The sequence below is a fragment of the Podarcis erhardii genome, assembly GCF_964252035.2.
Source record: "Podarcis erhardii genome assembly, chromosome: 8".
Taxonomy (NCBI): domain Eukaryota; kingdom Metazoa; phylum Chordata; class Lepidosauria; order Squamata; family Lacertidae; genus Podarcis; species Podarcis erhardii.
Genome location: NC_138499.1, coordinates 72,772,261 through 72,780,313, shown reverse-complemented (window position 1 = coordinate 72,780,313; position 8,053 = coordinate 72,772,261).

Here is an 8,053-nt window from a genome sequence, read left to right as displayed (position 1 = left end):
GCTGGAGATAAAAGTAGAATTAGTTGGCTCTGTCTGTCATTGGCTATAACTCCATCTGTTGTTGATTGCCCTATCTTTTGCTCTGTCAGTCCTAAGGGCACTGGTGCCAATTTGAAATAGTAATAGTAACAACAACAACAACAACATTTGTACCTTGCCCACCTGGCTGGGTTGCCCCGGCCGCTCTGGGCTGCTTCCAACAAATATAAAAGCATAATAAAAAAGCAAACATCAAAAGCTTCCCTATACAGGGCTGCCTTCAGATGTCTTCTAAAAGTTATTTGGTTATTTATCTCCTTGACATCTGATGGGAGGGCGTTCCTCAGGGTGGATGCCACTGCCGAGAAGGCCCTCTGCCTGGTTCGCTGTAACTTCACTTCTCGTAGTGAGTGTATTGCCAGGAGGTCTTTGGAGCTGAAAGATGGTGGTAGAGATGCTCCTTCAGGTATACAGAATTCTTAGGGCTGATTCGTTTTGAGGATGAGCTATCTGAGAGGGACACTGCCAGTGGCTGTAGTGACTTACTTGTGGCATGCAGATACAGAGATGGATGGACTGGAACATGAGTGTCATGCTGACAGGCCATGGGGTGCACCACAGTTGTGTAAAAGCCAAGCAGTGGACATCACAGTGAAAGGAGGGGCTAGCACAGAGTGCTATAGCATATCCTCCAACATTTCTCTGTAGCAAACAGGGACATCCTATTCCATCATCACCATCATCTTATTATTTCTACCCCACCCATCTGGCTGGGTTGCCCCAGCCACTCTGGAAAGCTTCCAACATATATAAAAACATAATGAAACATTAAACTCACCCCGCCCCCCCCAAAAAAAAACCATTTCCCTATACAGAGCTGCCTTCAGATGTATTCTAAAAGTTGTACAGTTACTTATCTTCTTGGCTAGGGCATTGCATAGCTCCATACCGTCCAACATTTATCCAATGAAAATAGGGACGTACGTACTAAGGGAAAGCAGAACATTCTGGGATCAAATCAGAAAGTGGGATGGCTTCTGTAAATCTGGGAGTGTCCTTGGAAAACAGGGACACCTGGAGGGTCTGCTATAGCTGCTGACTGTAATAGAAACAGAGCAAACAAAAGCAAGGAGAAGAGAAGGGGTGCTGCGATGAGATATGATAAATTTGTAGTGAGCAGTCTCAAAGAAGGGTGAAAAAGAGATTGGAGCATCACAGGGGATGAGAGTGGCTACAGGACTGCAGGCAGAAGGAGGTTTGTTTGCCTTACAGATCACCTGAGCAGAAAGCTTGGTGGCCAGCCAGGATATGTTTAAATCAAAGCTAACCCAAGAAGTTCAACGATGAAAGGGGTCCGAATGTCCTTGGAGTGTCTGGGATCCAGTAGATGAACCCTGAAGTAATGGTACATTCTGTGGCTCTGAGACCTTCACCTTGCAAAGTGATAAACAGTCCCCTTTCAAGGCCATGCCCTTGTAAACTGCTGCACATGATATTGAAGAGACATCGCTAAAAAAAGAAAAGGAAAAAGGCAGACACATTTTCCATGGTTTTGTAGTAACTGATTCTTACAAAAAGAGACAGGTTTTGCCTCCAAAAACATTTTTTTTACATTAATAATAAGTTTGGCCCATTTTAATCTCATATATATCAGAGTAACAAGAGGAATGGAACTACATTATTATTGCTTCAGATTTTTTTGGATTATATTAATTTAGAAAATGGACATATTATTGTTAGTGTCTCTTTCCTTTTCCTTCATTATTTTCACACTGTGCTTGCTGACAGAAATTCTTTTATTCATTTCTCTCTTCTTTTCTTGCCACAAATTCTCCCTGCTTGTTTAACTTTGAATTCTTAGTCATTCTCCATAGAGGAAACCTGTATAGATCTCTATAAAATGTATCCATTCTTTCCCATTCATTTGCTTCTTGAGAGTTTCAATAGTCTAGAAAAAATAATAATCACTTGTATAAATAGATGAGTGAGCATGCCACAACACACCCAGTTGTATGAAATACATCCTTACTTCCAGCAGGCTATAGTAACAAAATATTCTCTCTCTGTGTGTGTGCCCTGTGTGTATCTACCAACATCTTATTTGATAGCATCTCATTGTGCACAATATAATGAAATCTAAATTTATTGAGCTTTCAAAAAGAATAATGCTGCTATTATGCACAAAAAGCCCTCCTCAATTTTCTTAAGTATTACCGAACAGTCCATCTATTATGCAGAGAAACAAATAAATTTCATGAGTCCATTTTCATACTGAAAGAAAATTAGTACTAGTTTTGACAAAACCCCACAACAACTGGATTATGTGGTACCTTTATCGTAGGGTGTTGTCATTGCATTTTAGGGTTAGGGGTGGTCAATTGCTTAGACTTGTTGGGGTATAAAAGCAAGGTTGGAAGGATGCAAGCTCATCCAGTGGCCTGAATCAGTGTTGCAAGAGTGCTCTCCCCATCATGCTAGACCCTTCGCATATTGGTTGGTGTGATCACAATGGACCTCAGCCTGAAAGCAGGTTCATGGCAGAATGGTGTTGGGTAGGAGGCTACAATCTGAAACTCATTTTCCTGAGATTAAGACTCATGGGATTCGATAGGACTGGTGAGTCCATTGTTAGGATTGTGCTGTATGAGTTCTAAGCCAAGAAGGTCAGTAGAGCACAAGACTCTTGATCTCGGGGCTGTGGGTTTGAGCCCAGCTTTGGGCAAAAAGATTCCTGCATTGCAGGGAGTGCTTGCTTCTAACGCTTCAATTCTATGATTTTATAATCTCTTGTTGTAATAGTCACAAACTCAGTAGATGTCCTTAAACAAGCCATTATTTTATGACCATTTTTGAAACCCTTATTCAAGTATTTCTCTGCCCAGACTTGGAAAGTGATATGCAAATCCCATCCCCGGTGTACCCAGATACATGGGCTCCTCTCAAGCATTTTTCAAGTTGAGCATAATCGTCTGAAGGGGCTCCTGAACACTTTCAACTGGTCATGCTTAGAAGCCCCTGTGCACTCAGGAATCCTGATAGGCAGGGTTCCTAGATTGCTAAACAGTTATTCCTGTGTTGATTAACATATTTTCCACTTGAGTAAGGATGGGCAAATCAATTTAGGTTTCTCATTTTTCCAATCTTAAATTGAGCTCAACACATTTCCACAATTTTTAGACTTTTTCCTCCAAAAAAGCTCTCATGAAAAATTGTCAACATTTTAGTGTGCATTTTAAATACTGTAGCACATTTTTGCAAGCAATTTCCCTTCATATAATGCATCTTTTATGTTACTATACAGCTGTATTTATTTTTATGCATACTTCTGCCTAATATATTCATTTCTGGATTGTTGTTGTTGCTTTAATTGGAGAACTGCATCACAAAATTGGGAGAAGGGCAGATTTTGAAGGATGGCTGCATCTATATAGCTTTGGGAAGTGTAAATGTATTGAATTTATCCACCATGTCTACACCTGAGCATTTCAAAATTCAGTAACATTACAGGTCAACTCAGAAGTCCCACTGAGTTCAATGGGACTTATTTCCAGGTAAGTGTGTACAGGATTGCAGTCTAAAAGTACTGACTAGATTGCTGAAATGTGTGGAGACCAGGGAGTTTGTCAAGTAGACATGAATCAACAAAGGTAGACCAGTTTCAAGTTTCTTGCCAATAGCATCTAAGTTGTAGGTGATCAGAAAACCAGACACTCAGGAGATCTAATATTTCTTCCATCCCTCTGAGTCAATCACACGATGTTGTACAAATAAGAAATGGGGGAGACTCATATCTGCCTCACCAAATGAAATTGTTCCATTTAATTTGGCAGTTGCTGGGCCTCAGGTGGTGAAATTGCACCTGCATTTTCAGTTCCTTGTGCCCAGTAATGCTAGAGAGGATTCACAGACTAAAAAAAGGATTTGGGCATCAACAGGATGTTGTGTAAGGAAATGGTTAAACTTCAAAGAGAGCAGGCTAAAGTGAGATACCATTACAACTATGTAAAATGTTGTTGGAGGCAATGGGGAACAGTTCCCAGTTATGGCCACAGAGAGTGAAGGGGAGTGGGGGAGTCAATGGTCTTTAATTAAGAAGTGAGGAAAATGCAGATTGAATATCAGGAAGGCTTTAATAACCATAAAAATAGTCAGGTAATGGAAGAGATTACCAAGGGAGGTTTTATGAAAGTACTAAAATAGGTTATGAAGGCTGCAATCTACAGGCCACTTACTTGCAGTTAAACCACCTGAGCCAATTAGGAGAAAGCAGGCTTGCTTAAGTGGTTTGTAGAAAGGAACTATAAACATCTGTCAGAAGTGAATTATGAATAATTGGTCCTGCTTAAAGGATGGAGGGTAGCCTTTAAAGGATTACTTTCTAAAAGTGTCTCCTTTTTCCTAAGGTGGTAAGGAAACTGGGGTTGACTTTTACAACCCAGCTCCCCATTAAGCAATTTAGAATCCCTTGAGGTTCACTTTTGTTCAGAAATACAAATGGAGGCTACAACCAGGAAGGAGGAAGTAAGGCAGTTTTATTAGATCAGTTACAACAGAGTCTCTAAGTCGCCCCTTGCAAGGAGGTGAGGAAGAGCCCAGAACAAAAGCATGTTACAATTTTTAAGCCCTCGGGGTGTGACCGCCCCGTCACAGAAAGACCACCCCACCAGTGGCGTAGCGTGGGTTGTCAGCACCCAGGGCAAGGCAAGTAATTTGCACCCCCTAACCCGTGGATTTGCGCCCCCTAACCCTAACCCCCAGATGTTGCGCCGGTGCGGCCGGCCCCCCCTGCACCCCCCACGCTACGCCACTGCACCCCACAAACACCACAGATACATCACAAAATGGGTTGTACCTGTAAAACAGATCATGCTCAGTGTTCATGTTTCTCCAACATTTTCAATCAAGATGTCTGACAATACCTTGACTCCAGAATCCATTGTCCCCATTCATACACAGAAGGTACCCTTTTGGTAGGTCTGCTTGGCAGATACCTGTCTAACCAGTTTGTAGAGGGGCTGCCTATCAGGAATTTCTGCTATGTGACCTGAGAGGGTCTCTGAGCTTGACTAGGGGCCAAATGGCCTTAGTATTGCTGTCTGTATAATTTTGGCCCAAGTTTAATTAAGTAAACTGATATTTCATTGAACAATTTGTGTCTTTCATTGGTAAAAATAAGAAAGAGGCTGATAGAAAGTATCAGTAAGCAATAGTGGTGACTGACAGATAAAGAGTTACACTGTATTCCTTCAGGTTTTTTTGCAAAAGGGATCCTGAACAATAGCCTGCAGTACCTAATGGTTCAGAAAAGATCAGAAAAGAGAAGGGCTTCTTTGTCTTGATGAGGAGATGATAGTTTAACTCAAATTAGATCTAAAATAAATTAGTTCATGCATCAAAAACAAGCTCACACTTTTCATAGAGTTTGTATACATACTTAAGGTAGGTGTGTAAGAGGCTTGTTTATACAGTCGTACCTTGGATCCCAAACACCTTGCAACTCAAATGTTTTGGCTCCTGAACGCTGCAAACCCAGAAGTGAGTGTTCTGGTTTGTGAACGTTTTTTTGGAAACCAAACAACACAGCTTCCACAGTTTCCGATTGCATACAGGAAGCTCCTGCAGCCAATCGGAAGCCACACCTTGGTTGTCAAATGTTTTTCGAAGTCAAACAGACTTCCGTAATGAATTCTGTTCAACAAACAAGGTACGACTGTAATTATATTTTGGGAATGATTCATGTAGCTGCATTGTTTTATACTTTGTGGGTGTCCCATGATCATATCATAAAGTTGTTGTGTTCTGCATTACAAATCAAGCACTGCTAGGAGTTGTTGCTTTTTGTTTTTCTAAAGTATTTCTTATCAATAAAAAAAATGGTGCGATGCAATACGCCCTAGTGTGTGTTTTATATGAATACATACACATATCTTTATATACACAAATGGTCACTCAGGTTCAGGAAGATTCCAGATGACTGGAGGAAGAAGGACATTTCTTCCATTTTCTTTTAATACGTGGCTTTGGTTTGCATTTTTACAGCATTGTTTTTTATTTATTGTTAGCTGCTTCTAGAGACCATTTGAACAGCAGGCAAAATATGGCAAAAAAACAAATAATTTGATTTGTAGAGCTGTCACTTGCTTTGATGGACATTCAATTGCTTCTGAAGACACTTGTCTGCTACAGCCACTGAAGTGCTGAGGAGAATTTTAACAGCTTTCTAGCTTATCAGATTTCTGATTGGCTCTCTATCTAGAGCAGGAAGTTACATTTCTAATGGCTATTGATCCACAGTGAAGTATAGGTAATCTCTGAACTCTTTGGAGGAGCTAACTGATTTATAAATTAATATTCAAATCAATGAATTGCCCTTCCCAAGGCAAACTCATAGATATCATGGGGGCAAATGTAAGCTCAGAAGTGCTCTCTTGAAAGGTTTCATTCACGTAAATTCAATACTGTTAGCTAAACAGTCTCTCTCTCTCTCTAAAGAGTGTGCCATTTCATCTAAAAGGGATAAAGTTCATTCTCTCTCTGGCTTGAATTCTGCTATGCCACTGAGTTATCTCTTATCTCCTATCTCCATCTGATCTTAGTTCAGCTTTAATGAAAAAATAATAATCAAACACTTTTAAAAGTTGCTGAGCATGTACAAAGAGGTTCTCCGGAGAATTGCCAATGTATCTACTTCTTAGACATCATATCTTAGACATTGTGAACACTGAACTGCCATCCTGGGACAACAGAGAAACTTTTAAAACAAACAAATCTTCCTTTTCCTCAATCTGCCAGCAGCTGTGGAAAAGCCCTCCATGGATTATCGGTCTGTCCCATTAAATATACACGATGATTCTTTGAACGAGTACCAAGCCAAGCCTAGAATTAAAATGCTCAACCTGCTCTGAAGTGTATATTTTTGATTTCTTATGAGTGCTTTTCTCCTTACGTAATTAAATCTGTGAATGCTAGCTAGGTCAGAGGCTTCTAAGTAAAGCAGCTTTCCAGTGGAGATCTAGAATTCTCCTCTGAAATATATATGAGAATGTTAACCAATTATTCTTCCTGTCTCTGTCTGTTCTTCTTTTCCTTTTCTTGTTAAAAATAAGTATATTGAGGCCATATTGGCAATGACACCAGTTCTGATTAATTAAAGTGGTGACAGGAGGAATTCAGTTGGGGAGGGGTATTATTAACTAATTAATTGATTAATTAAAATTGTGTACCACCCTTCATCCACAGCTCTCAGGGCGTTTCACAACATAAAAATACAATATAAAAACACAAAGTACATGATAAAAACGGGGGGGGGGGCACAAACCAATAATCCCCACCCAGTGCCACAAACACATTTAAAAGGTGTATAAATAGTGCTTTTTTCTGGGGGTATGCAGGGGTACGCATACCCCTAAACATTTTGTGAATCTTTGTCCATTTACTGTATTTATTTTTCCTGTTTAAACTATAAAATGGTGATTTTCTTGAGTCAAAATGAGAGTACCCCTAAACTTTTTTAATATATATAGAAAAATATCACTGGGCATAAACATGTGAATCAGTCAAAGCCCTGGTTGAAGAGGAACATTTTTGCCTAAAGGTATTCAGTGAAGGTGCTTGTCGAATTTCCCTGGGGAGAGCATTCCACAGACAAGGAGCCACTGAGTTGCCATTCCTGTACTTAACAAATCAAAGTTTGTTTCTGTTTCTGTGCAAAGGAAGCAAATCATTTATAAATTTTCTCCACCAACCAACTAATCTACACAAATCTTTGCCTGAGAGTGTGTTGCTTTGCTATTCTTAAGATTAATGAAGCAAAACCTCTGAAACTCAAAATCTCTGAAACTCAACATTAGCTAGTTCATAGGTCAAATCTGCTATAATTGTGATTATCAAATGAATTACAAAACCAAGTTTCAATCGAATGAAGTTTTCCTTTCAGAGGTGCCGGTTTCAGAAGTCCCTGGTAAGGTTTATTGACTGTTTGACCACTCTGGGAATTGTAGTGCTGAGCCACTGAAAAACTCTGAGTAGGGTCAGGCAGCTCACCCATGAGGTTACGTGAGACTACTGCCTCAGA